The 13,303-nt window shown below is 39.7% G+C and overlaps 1 protein-coding gene across 4 annotated transcripts in view; it reads right to left on the reverse strand.

Moving 5' to 3' along the window:
* Positions 1 to 13,303, reverse strand: part of Nlgn4x (neuroligin 4 X-linked) — a 360,846-nt gene that overhangs the window by 165,066 nt on the left and 182,477 nt on the right. The window lies entirely within an intron of this gene.

Consider the following 13,303-nt stretch of genomic DNA (forward strand, 5'->3'; position numbering starts at 1 on the left):
GAAAGAAAAATAAAAAGAAAGAAAACAAAACAAATTACTAGAAAAACAACAAACAAAAAAGACAAATAAATAACAATAGAAAAGAGCCCAAAACAATGATGATATAGGCCTTCAACACAAGGAGGAACATAATTAAGGTTGTTATTTTACATAGTGATCTTCAAGATTCCATCACATCACCAGACACACACATGCAAAATTTATTCAAACCTATGAATAGTAACTGTTTTGTTCCAAGGACTAATAGAATTTGTAGCACAATCATCTTAAATATTGTGTGTTTATACAAATTTGGATATAGCTCATTACCTTCTATAGGATGTGTGTCTAAACGGAATATAGCATTGTATCCCATAAACAGATATAGTTACAAAGTGTCAACGAAATACAGTATTAAAGGTAAAAATATAAGACCAAGGAAAAATGAGCATCAGAGAACATACAAGTTTTTACACTATTTTGTTGTAGGCAGTAGAATCCCCATCTCTATGGGAAATGCCAGGAAACTTGCTAATGGAAGACTTAAGTGAGAATGTGTAACAGGCACTAATGCTTTGAAACCAAACAATTAGGAAGCAGTGACAGGGGATCCATTAGCAACTTTGAGCCAGACACTGAGAGGTGGCAGACTCTGTGAAAACGAATTCCATTTACGAATCTCACAAGCATAGCTCTGGACATGGTTTCCAAATTTTTCTAAGTAGGAAGAACAGTGGTTTAAGAATGAGAACTTAAGAATGAGATTTAAAACATTTCCAGATTGTGCACATGTCAGCTGTGATTGGCTCTCTCTTTCTAAATATCAATACATTTCTCCTCTGCGGGGAATTGATTTGGAGAAGATGACAAAAATATTTAATGACAGCTTAACAAACTCAAACACCGTAAAAAGCATAGCAACACTATCATTACCTTGGCATGAGACAGCCTTGTGACAGTTTGGAACTTGAAGGTTATTTGGGGAAATACAGTGTCACCATCTCAAACTCATCTCAAGCTCATAGTTGGAAACAAAAACTGTTCCAAGGAACAATTGTGCGGGTGAGAAATACATGTAAATAGTCATTGATTTGCTGCAAATGTAATTTGGTGCTCATGCCTGTAATCTCAGCACTCTAGGACGATCACAAATTCCAGTCCAGTTTGAGCAACAGAGAGACTTAACAAGACCTCGTCTTAAAATAAAAATAAAATGCTGGCTAAGGATGAATTTCTGTTAAGGTGCTAGGTACAATTGTCAATACTGGGGGTACGGGGAGAGAGAGAGATAGACAGACAGACAGACAGAAGGAGAGAGACAGAGAGACAGAGACAAAAACAGAGAGAGACAGAGAGCAACAGAGTGACAGAGACACAGAGACAGAGAGAGACGGTGACAGAGACAGAGAGAGAATAAATATTGGAGAGTCTGAGGTAGTCAAATTTCAAGACCACAAAATAGACTTGGCCACAGAATCTTGAAGTGTCCCCAAGTGTTCAAAAGAGGAGGTGGCAAGCACTCACTTGCATGTGTAAAACAGAGTAAGAGACTCAAATATCAAGCTTATCATTCGAAAAGCACATTAAATTATGAAGTGCTTTTCTGTCTCTTTTTCTAAATCTGAGGGTGATTCTAGGTGTTTGTATGTAAGGGGGACAGGTTTTATGAATATGCTGTTGTCATGGTTACAGAACTTGAGTTAATTTAGCTTGAACAACCTTTATTTGGTTTCATGGGTCTTAACAGTACAAAATCTACTTAATTTGTTAATTGATCACACAATTCTAAAAGGTGATGCAGACACAGAATCAAAGGACAAGAATAAGGAGTAAGAGGCATAGAGGAGGAGGACTAGGAGGAGAAAGATGGGAGAAAAGGAAAGAGTGAGGGGAATGAGAAATAGAAGGAGAAAAGAAAGAGAAGATGAAGGGGAGGGAAATGACAGAAGATGGGGAAGAAGAAGGAAGAGAGACAGAAGAGGAGAGGGAAAATGGGCAGAAGGAGGAGGAGATGGAGAAGGATGAGATGGAGAGGAGGAGGAAGATATGAAGGAGGAGAAGAAGGAAGAGAAGGAGGAGGAGATGGAGGAAGAGGAGATGGAGGAGGAAGAGATGGAGGAGGAGGGGATGGAGGAGGAGGACATGGAGGAGGAGGAGGAGGAGATGGAGGAAGAGGAGATGGAGGAGGAGGAGGAGATGGAGGAGGAGGAGAAAAGAGGAGGAGGACATGGAGGAGGAGGAGATGGAGGGGGAGGAGATGGAGGAGGAGGAGATGGAGAAGGAGGAGATGGAGGAGGAGGAGATGGAGGAGGAGGAGATGGAGGAGGAGGAGATGGAGGAAGAGGAGATGGAGGAGGAAGACATGGAGGAAGAGGAGATGGAGGAGGAGGAGAGATGGAGGAGGAGGAGATGGAGGAGGAGGACATGGAGGAGGAGGAGGAGATGGAGGAGGAGGAGAAAGGAGGAGGAGGACATGGAGGAGGAGGAGATGGAGGAGGAGATGGAGGAGGAGGAGATGGAGGAGGAGGACATGGAGGAGGAGGAGGAGGAGGAGGAGATGGAGGAAGAGGAGATGGAGGAGGAGATGGAGGAGGAGGATAAAGGAGGAGGAGGACATGGAGGAGGAGGAGATGGAGGAGGAGATGGAGGAGGAGATGGAGGAGGAGGAGATGGAGGAGGAGATGGAGGAGGAGATGGAGGAGGAGATGGAGGAGGAGGAGATGGAGGAAGAGATGGAGGAGGAGATGGAGGAGGAGGAGGAGATGGAGGAGGAGGAGATGGAGGAGGAGATGGAGGAGGATATGGAGGAGGAGGAGATGGAGGAGGAGATGGAGGAGGAGGAGATGGAGGAGGAGGAGGAGATGGAGAAGGAGGAGGAAATGGAATAGGAGGAAATGGAGATGGAGGAGGAGGAGATGAATGAGGAGGAGATGGAGATGGAGGAGGAGATGGAAGAGATGGAGGAGGAGATGGAGGAGGAGGAGATGGAGGAGGAGAAGATGGAGGAGAAAGCGGAGGAGATGGAGGAGGAGGGCAAGATGGAGAAGGAGGAGGAATTGGAATAGGAGGAAGTGGAGATGGAAGAGGAGGAGATGGAGGAGGAGGAGATGAAGGAGGAGATGAAGAGGAGATGGAGGAAGAGAAGGAGGAGGAGATGGAGGAGGAGGAAAAGGATAAAGAGATGGAGGAGAAGTAGAAGGAGGAAGAGATGGAGCAGGAGATGGAGGAGCAGAAGGAGAAGATGGAGGAGGTAGAGGAGGAGAAGAAATATAGAAAAAACAGAGACAGAAGAGAAAAGAAAGAACTGTGTAATTACTAAGACAGTTAAAGTCAACAATAAATAAAACCACACTGAAAAGAGCTTAAAGTAACTCCTATGTAAAAGCCATAACTTGAATGCTCTCCGAAGAGTAACTCCAATCAAGCCATCATCTGAAGATAAAATTTCAGTTGTGAAGTACAGAAAACATCCAATAGCAAAGTACATTACCACACATGAGCAAGATTTTGTGGGCCACAAAATCTTTATTTTCTTTGGAGCAAAATTTCTTCTGAGTGGGTGCAATGAAGAGCAAACCCAGCCTTGTATCAGACCGTTGTTAACAAATGTATGTCACACAGACATCAGATAAGCATAATCTGACTTACTTTTTCACTTTACAGTGATATAAAACTGAGTTGTATTCAGTAGAAATCATGTTTAACACTTTGACCTTTTCTGTGGTTAGTGATAAAAGGTAAATAATTTATCTCCTCGCTGGACAAAAGCAAAGAGTCATAGATTATTTTCAGGCCAATGATCAAGAGGGAGATATACAGTAGAGACTCTACAGTGGGCTGGTTCTGGAGGAAAGATCTTTAGCAGCATTGGTGAAACCAATGCCTTTCTAGTGTAGGACATTTTCAGGTTATCATGGTTCACACTGAGTGCTGTTGTAAGTCAAAAAGTAGCCATATATATGCATACGCACATGCCTACAAAAATAAAATAACAGGCATTTGTAAATAAGAGAGATTTAATTTTGAGCTTTGTGATAAATGAACCACAGTCCCCTCTGCGGATTTCGGTTTCCCAACTTACAATGTGTTTAAAACACTCCTAATTTATGATTTTGAAATGAATATGTTTTTTTCTAAAATTAATGCAAACCAGTCACAAAAACTTCTATGGAAATTAATTATCCAATGAGAAAACAAAAGCAAGCGAATATGTACAAAACAGTTATTTGGTGCAAATCCTATTTACATGCTTATCCTCCTACCTGACAGGTTTACAAAAGTGGAACATTCTAAGAGGAGTTTTATTTGTATAACATAGTAAGGTAAGGATACCTTGTGTTTGTAAAGTACAAGGTCCAAAGAAATCAGCAGTTATTTTAAAAACCATGCATGGATACTCAGGAATTTGGTATTTCACATTTCCACCTATCATCAAAGTCAGTGAGAGTGGTTTTACCAGAATGGATTATGAATGCTGTAGGGTTACATTATATATTTCATGTTCACAGATAATCTGAAATTCCATGCCAAACAAGTTGAGCATAGTTGCCAACTTGACTAGACTGTGAGACTCTTGGGAGTGTTGGTTAGGTCCTGAGGGCGCCATATGCATCTGTGGATTGGGTGACTGGTGGATGCAAGGCAGAGCATGCTGTTGGGAGGTGGCTTCCTGTGGAGAAGGGGAGTCACTGGAGTATGCTGTTCAATTTGTTCATCTCCCAGTGGTTTTCTACTGACCCGTCTGCTTCCTGGCCCACCGTGAGGTGAGCATCTCTCCTCTATCAGGCCCTTTCACCATGATGCACCTCTCATGCGTCCAACTAACCATGAACTGACCCATCCAGAACCGAGAACTGTATAAATCAGTACTTTCTTTAAATTGAGCATGTGAGGCATTTTATCCCAGCCATGGGAAAATGAACAAAATTTGCCAATTTTATAATTGACTTAAAAATAATAAAAGATTTAAGTGGTGTTGTCCAACAGAATGTGGCACTGATTTAATATGTTGAATAAATTTACATCCTTTCCAGAAAGAATCTATAAAAATTTAGTACAAATGTAATCACGATACACACCACTTTGGTTGTTTCAAAAGATTAATCACAGAGATGTATTTTACTTGAGAAAAAAACAAGGAATCCATGTGACTAGAGGGAACTCAGTTTTGGAATTACTTAAAAAATCATGCATTTGGTATTTTTACATGACTCCAGAGTTAGAAACTCAACAGTGGGCCAGAATCACTATGGAGGATTTGGAGAAATTTCAAGAAATAAAATAGTGAATGCCATTTGACTTTGCTTATAGATAAGCTTGATCTGCCCGCAAAGGGGCATTCATGATCTGTATGCATCTAAGTTTCTATCTCTCTGTTTACAAAGAGAAGAGATTATTGGGTACAAGAAGAGAAGCCAACTCTTCCGTGAGACAATAGTAAGTATAACACTATTTATTTAAAGACTAACAATCAGGGAAAAGCACATAGCTATTCCAGGGGTTACCGCCCACTCTGAGGATGCTCCCCTCAATTTCCAACCATTGTCTAAAACCTACAATCAGCACCTTAAGATGTCTGTGTTGCATCATTCTCTAATTGGCAACCCCACACAAGCCGGCAGTTAATTATACATTATCTTATTCCTTAATTGCTATAGTTTTGGTTTCTCAACAAAACATTAAGCTCTCTGCAGGCGACGTCAGGCCAGCACCTCTTTACAAGCTTCTGCTTCACCTGTGGTACACAGAATATATTTCCTAAACATTCTTTGTTTTGGGTGGTAACTAATGAGATGTCACAAGCATTTGGTGGGTTCTAAGAAAGGACTCAAGATCTTTAGCTCAGACCAAAGAATACGATGCTGGCCCCAAGAGATCAGAATGTAAGCCAGCCAATTTTCACTGAGATAAAGTTTTCTTGCTATTTCCTACCTTAAAACGAAATGGCATAAATAAATCAAACTCACATGTTTAAATACCGAATAGTTTCCCTAGTGTAAGAAATGGTAAGAATACATAAAAGTATGTGGTAATCATGATTCCCCATTATGTGGCCTTGAAGCCTTATAAAGCTTTCACTCATTAATTGGAACGGTTTTATTCTGTGTTGATTTTATTGTTGGTGATGGTAAGAACAGTTACTTTGAAGAAAGCAAGACACTGCAATAGCTAGTGCTGATATAATATCATCTTGTTTGAAGTCCCATCAAGCTTTTGTTCTTCTCTCTCCATTGGTTTTATCATGTTGTATCTTATTGGATTTTATTATAGGTGATAGTATAAACAAATTTTTTTTATAGTCAAAGAGATAATATAGAAACCATTGTTCATTTTCTGTTAGTTGGTTCTAAAGTTTATTTTGTCTTTTTCATTTTTATCCGTACCAGGGATCAAACTCAAGACTGCCTGCTTGCAAGGCATGCGCTTATGCCGCTGAGCTAAATCCCCAGCCCCTTGTTAGTTGGTTCTAAATGCCCTGTCATTACAGAAGACTGATGTGTTGTTAGATTTCCCATCTTTTTGTTGTTGTACCTGTTATTTTTGTTGTTTGTTGTGTCTTGTTTGTTTTTCGTGTTGAAATTCCATTTTCATCCTTGTATTCCTGTTAGGGGCAAATTGAACCCAGGGAATTGGATCTGAATTACATATCCACCCTTTAATATTTACTAAGAGATGTAATTTTGCTAATTCTTTGTTTGGGTTTGAATTGCAGCCTCTCCAGGGATTGGGATTACAGGTATTAATTTAGAAACAACAGAGTGATTTTCTCCTGGGTGTACATACACTTTTATTTCTTCCTAAATTTTTTTCCTTTATGGAAAATGAAAATATCACCCTCACATTTATGTATATAATCTCCAATTCCATTTTTCTCAATATCTAAAACCTATTCCAAAATGGTTTCTATCAGCAAGACTCCACCCAAAATTGCAACTCATGCAGAACATAATTCCAACATAAGCTCTGTGTGTCTATATATTTTGTTTCATTGTCAACAACTTGGCTTGATGTAGCTCTGTGTTTCAGGGAAACTCCACCGCACCCTTGTGTCCCATCACCTGGGTCTCCATTCTATTTCTCCACTAATTATCTTCAATTTCCCTGATGTAAAACTGCACAATATGCGCAAGGCCAGCCTCTGGCTTGGGTACTTAGTTTTCTATGCCTAGAGGACTCGGCAGGCTAACTCTTTCAGCTTTAGGGATTTCCAAACACTCTAAAGGGCCAGGATCCTGATGACCAGATCTCATTTTCAAACTATAGGCTTTGACATCCAACTCTCTGGGAGTCAGTTTTCCGTTCATTGACCTGCAGACTTTTAAAAAGAATACTTTCAAGTCCATTCTTTTTTCTCAGACACTTCTGAGAAATTTCAGTACTGAGCAATTCCATCTTTTCAGGAACTTGGGTAAAAATTCTTATTCCTACACGCTATATCCAAATCAATAGCAAATCTTATTTTGAAATATGGAAGAAAGAAGACCGTAACAATTATAATTTCTCAGGGTGACCTTTTCACCAGACTTCTGTTCACCCATTTCTCATTTTCTGCTTTCAATAGACCATATTGAGTCATTGAATGTCTTGGAAGCATCCGCTTTTATATGCACAGCTGGTTATATTCCTCCTCAGCTGAAATATTTTCAAGCACTTTCCTCAAAACATGGAATAACATTTGAAGCTTTTATGTGTGGCACGTGAGGTGTATCACTGACATTGATTCTACTCTGAGCACAATTTTCTGTTTGCTTTTCCCAAAACATGGCAGGAATGTTCCAGGCTCAGGGTTTCTCAATTTTCTTTTGTCTCTAACTATAATATACAGCTTAGATGTCTTCCTGACTCCCTTCCGTCAAATCTTTGCTCACAATTTGCCCGTGTTGGGACAACTGGGAGGAAACCGCTGTTAGAAAATTGCAAATTGTTCAACAATTCTGAGACTCTTCAACTTCCTCTAATACCTCACAGAACACAACGCCTGCCAAAACGCCACAGCATTTAATCCCCATTTGCTTTTAATTGTCATCCACCCAGTACTATTAGTAATCCTATTAGCATTCTACTATTGTAGAATACTACAAATCCTACTGGCAGGAAAGTTTGCTCTAAGTTGTACGTTTGATATCTCCTTGAATCTTAGAGTAGCACGGTGATAATGATAAATCACTGTGACATGTTACACTATGGACATTATGCTTAGAAATACATCAACCAGATTAACTCTTGCGTGGTTTTGCTTATAGAGAAATCCAAAATTTAAATAATAAGCAATATTAAAGATAGGTAATAGGAAGTTGGGAGATAGATGTTTCTCAAATGGGAAATGGAACAAGAGATTATATGCATGCAGGTGTACAATGTAACTCTATGTATATATATATGCATAGAAGACAGATAACTACACTGCTAATCCCTGTTACTACATCAAAAACAGTTTGCACTGTCTCGTTTATTTTTTCATTTTAAAGAGATTAAGATAAAAGAGGACATAACAAAGCAGATCAGAACAGAACAATTTAAGCAACACAGTATTTCACCACAAGACAACCCATAATTAACAGTAGCTACCATAGTGTCACTTTCCGTGAAATAGTTGAGCATAGCTTCATAGACAGTAGTATCACACATAACAAAATAGTACAAAACCATTAAAGAGAATGAAAGCATTACAAGGCATTCAGAACCAAATAACAGAAAATGAACAATGGTTACTTTATTGTCTCATTGTCCATAAAAAATTTGTTTATAGTATCACATATAATAAAATTGAATAAGATACTACATGATAGAACCAATGGAAACAGAAGAACAAACATATGGTAAGACTTCAAAGGAAGATGATATCAAATCAGCTCTGGCTATTATGTCTTGTTTTCTTCAAAATAGCTGTTGATACCATCACAGATAACGAAATCAAACAACTCAGGATAAAACAAATCCAACTAATGAATGAAAAACTTATAAGCCTTCAAAGCAATGTAAAGGGGAATCATGATTACCATAAATTTTTACGTATTCTTATGATTTCTTAAACTGGGGAGACTCTACGGTATTTATACATGTGAGATTGATTTATTTCATTTATGTGTTGTTTAGTTTTGTACCTAGATCATATAACCTGAATAACTACTTCTAAGATAACAATATACAATATATTAATTGATGTTAAATTCCTACTATTTTTTAAAATTCTGGATCATTTGTATCTTTCAGTTTTGCTTTATAAAATAAAAAGTTAAAAATCATTCAAAAAGATAAAATAGAGATGAAGGGAAGGGGGACGGAGGTTGAAAACACAAACTCAACTGTGTTATGTGCATGACATGACTATATACCAGGAATATAACATCATGTACCACAAGCACGGAATTGAGAAAAAAATGTTTTAAAGAAATGTCCATGACTGTATTGGTATACAAGACACTCAAATAAAATACTTTAAAAACCTCAGAGGGTGAATGATTTGAAGAGTTGGAAGTTTTCAGGATAATGAGATTTGATTTAATATTGTTGAATAATTGTTTAAAGGCAAATCAAGAAAACATATCAACTGTGGTTCAGCAAACATACAATTTCTAGACACGTCCTTCAGAGATTGGAAAAGCAGAACTCAGCTGCTTCTGGTCCTGTTTAGTTTCCAGCCATTCTTATTTCTTTTTCTCCAGGTGAGTTGTACTAAACTGGTTTTTTAAATCTCCTCTTAAACTTGGCCTGGCTTAAGACACAATCTCAGTCAGAATCAGTGTTACTCGCACACAGCCATCTAACTATCTGATCAAATGCATGAGCTCTCTGAGTTGCTAGAAAGTTATTTCCATACTACTGCCTGTCCTGGACTGTCTATCCATCACAAAGTTGCCAAAAAGAAAAGACTTTGAGGATTATTTATGAAGCAGAAAAATATTTCTCCCAGAAGGACAAATGCCTGTGATCATCACTCAATTTCCAGAAGGAATTTTAGCACATTTTTCTTGCTATAGCTTATTTATGGGAACCATTTCCTTCCAGGAAATTCAATGGCAGGCGTTTCTTCTTAAATCAGGAAGAGCTGCACATAGGGGAGAGGGGGAGGGAGTTTTAGCTGAAGTCTGTTCACTTGTGCATTTGTAGGACACACAGAGGTGTCTGAAGAAGTAGGGATCTGCAGGAGATGAGCTGTGGTCCCCAAGAGAAAGAGAAAAGTCATGGAAATCATGCAATGATGTAAAAAAATCTACGAAGAAACAGGTGGACTTGAGAGGAAGGAGAAGCAGAAGCAGAAGGAGGAAAAGGAGAAGAGAGAGAAGGAGAAGGAGGAGTAGGAGAAGCAGGAGGAGATGGAGGAGGAGGAGATGGAGGAGGAGATGGAGGAGGAGGAGATGGAGGAGGAGGAGATGGAGGAGGAGATGGAGGAGGAGATGGAGGAGGAGATGGAGGAGGAGATGGAGGAGCAGGAGATGGAGGAGGAGGAGACGGAGGAGGAGGAGATGGAGGAGGAGATGGAGGAGCAGGAGATGGAGGAGGAGGAGACGGAGGAGGAGGAGACGGAGGAGGAGGAGACGCAGGAGGAGGAGACGGAGGAGGAGGAGGAGATGGAGGAGGAGGAGATGGAGGAGGAGGAGATGGAGGAGGAGGAGGAGATGGAAGAGGAGGAGGAGATGGAGGAGGAGGAAATGGAGAAGGAGGAGATGGAGGAGGAGGAGATGGAGGAGAAGGACATGGAGGAGGAGATGGAGGAGGAGGAGATGGAGGAGGAGGAGATGGAGGAGGAGATGGAGGAGGAGATGGAGGATGAGGAGATGGAGGAGGAGATAGAGGAGGAGGAGGAGATGGAGGAGGAGATGGAGGAGGAGGAGTTGGAGGAGGAGGAGATGGAGGAGGAGGAGGAGATGGAAGAGGAGGAGATGGAGGAGGAGGAGATGGAGGAGGAGGAGGAGATGGAAGAGGAGGAGGAGATGGAGGAGGAGGAAATGGAGAAGGAGGAGATGGAGGAGGAGATGGAGGAGAAGGACATGGAGGAGGAGATGGAGGAGGAGGACATGGAGGAGGAGATGGAGGAGATGGAGGAGGAGGAGAAAGAAGAGGGGAGGAAAAGGAGGAGGAGGAGGGAAGAAGGAAGAAGCAGGAAGAGGAAAAGGAGAAGGCGGAGGGGAGGGAAGGGTGGGGGTAGAGGGAAAGGGGGAGGGATTAAAAAATGACAATTGCTTCCTATTTACAGCTAACACTGGCTCTTTATGGAGCTCTAGGAACTGTAGAAAAGGCTAAGGAAGGAAAATTAGTTCATTCACACATGATCATCATCATCCATTTAATCTTTCTCCTAGTCAGTGTGGTACGAGGGATTGAAGACAGGAGCTTCACATTGAGCTACACCCCAAAATGTGGTTTCATATGTTCATTTTAAAACACTGACACAGGATCTCATTAAGTTCCAGCGTTCCACAGGCCAGGCTTAAACATGATGAAATTCTCCTGCCTCCGCCTCCCTAAGTGCTAGGAATGCCGGCATGTCAGGGTTACTTTTATATCATATTTTCTGATGTTAGTTTTTGTGGAAGGAGGTTAAAGACTTTTAGGTTAAATAACTCAAGTAATTGAAATGCCTCCTACCCAGTTAATATCATAGGAAGGCAGTGCCCTATCGTACATTGCAAGTGAGGTTTTTAGAGCAGAATTCAAAATAAGTTGTTTCTGAAATTTTTGCCTACTTGCAACAATCAGACAAAATTTTGCTTTGCAAATATCTCCCTTCCAAAAAATTACCACAGTCAGAAGATGATAACCAAATTATTTGTTGCCGAAATTGGCTTTTCATTTTCTTTGACATGAGTTTTTAAAACACATTACTGTGTATTTAAATGTATAAAAACTCAATGCATTGAACATTAAATTATTTGTCATTTAACAAGTAAGACAGAAATAATTACAGTTACGTTATGGTTGTCAGGCACTTTTTAAGATTCTTAATTAACTAGAATACACCTATGTCAAAGATATCAGAACACTGTGACACATAACTCGTGTTTATATCATTACAATTCATAACTAATTCTTAAAAACAGCATATAAACCCATCACCGGATGAATAGATAAAGAAGATGGGATAGTTACACAAAACAAAGTACCACTCTGCTTTAAGGAAAGCACCAATTTGAATCATTTTTAGGAAAATGGATGCACCTAAGATTACAGGGTTCCCTGAAATAAATTAGTCTCCCCAGCTTACATATCACACGGTTCCTGATAGATGAGAAACCTGAAAAACAACTAAGGAGCAAAATAAAAGATAATAGAAATTTGGAAGTAATATCTTTTTCAAAGGGGAACCAGAATGAGATGTAAGGAAGAAGTCAGGGGTGAGGGTTGAAAAAGGGGTACAATAAATAATTAAAAACCAGCTCCACATAACAATTGTAAGAGTGATTTATTGTGAACATACAACTAAACAACAACAAAAATCCACAAAATAAAGGAAAGAACGAAAGACACAGGGAAGAGGAAGACGAAGAAAAAAGAAATTAAAATTTGCTGTGTATGCAAAACTCCACCAAAGGAATATAAATATGCTATATTACAATTAAGTACTAACGAACTGGGCTGATGAATTGTTTTGTTTTTATGTGACAGGTTCATACTAGGTTGAGCTTTAAAGCACAGTTACCTTGACTTATCTCCTGAATTTTTGGAATTTTAGGAATGCGCTACTATGTACTATTTATAAAGCTCAATTTTTAAAACTAGTACTTATAACAGGTCCCTTTGTATAATATCAAATTAATCCAAGAGTTTCTACTAAATATTTACATTTTCACATGGCATTTCATTGTATGGGATGCTCATCATAAACCTTTGTCTTTGTTTCATTCAGAGTTGCAAACATCACACTGTTTTCTTCTCAGTGATTATGGGTGCAGGTTTCATGATTTGTATCTGGACAATTCCCACAGAGCTCTTGTGTTCCGAGCAGGGTTGTAGAAGGTGATTGAAACTATAGCTGGAGGATCCGAGCTCTAAATAGGGGACTATGGTAGAGTTGCCCTCCGGAAATGGGACCTACTTGGAAAAGGCGGGTCACTGCGGTTGTGACCCGGAAGGGATTTCCTGTGGTCGCCATTTTTGCGTTTCCTTTCTACTTCCTGAAGACCATGATAGGAACACATTTTTTACTTCATACCAAGTTTCTACCAAGCTATTTCCTCCTTGGAGGCAGCTACTGGTAGACTGACTTGCCTCAAAACAATGTTAAAAAGAAAACAACTCTTTGAATTCGTGGTGGGTTTTGTTCTTCAACAGCAATGAAGTGAGGAAGACATATATGAACATGCTCTTCTTTTATCTGATATCC

The sequence above is a fragment of the Cavia porcellus genome, unplaced genomic scaffold (genome assembly GCF_034190915.1).
Source record: "Cavia porcellus strain 051 isolate PalLab524CR breed Dunkin Hartley unplaced genomic scaffold, mCavPor4.1 scaffold_33, whole genome shotgun sequence".
Lineage (NCBI taxonomy): Eukaryota > Metazoa > Chordata > Mammalia > Rodentia > Caviidae > Cavia > Cavia porcellus.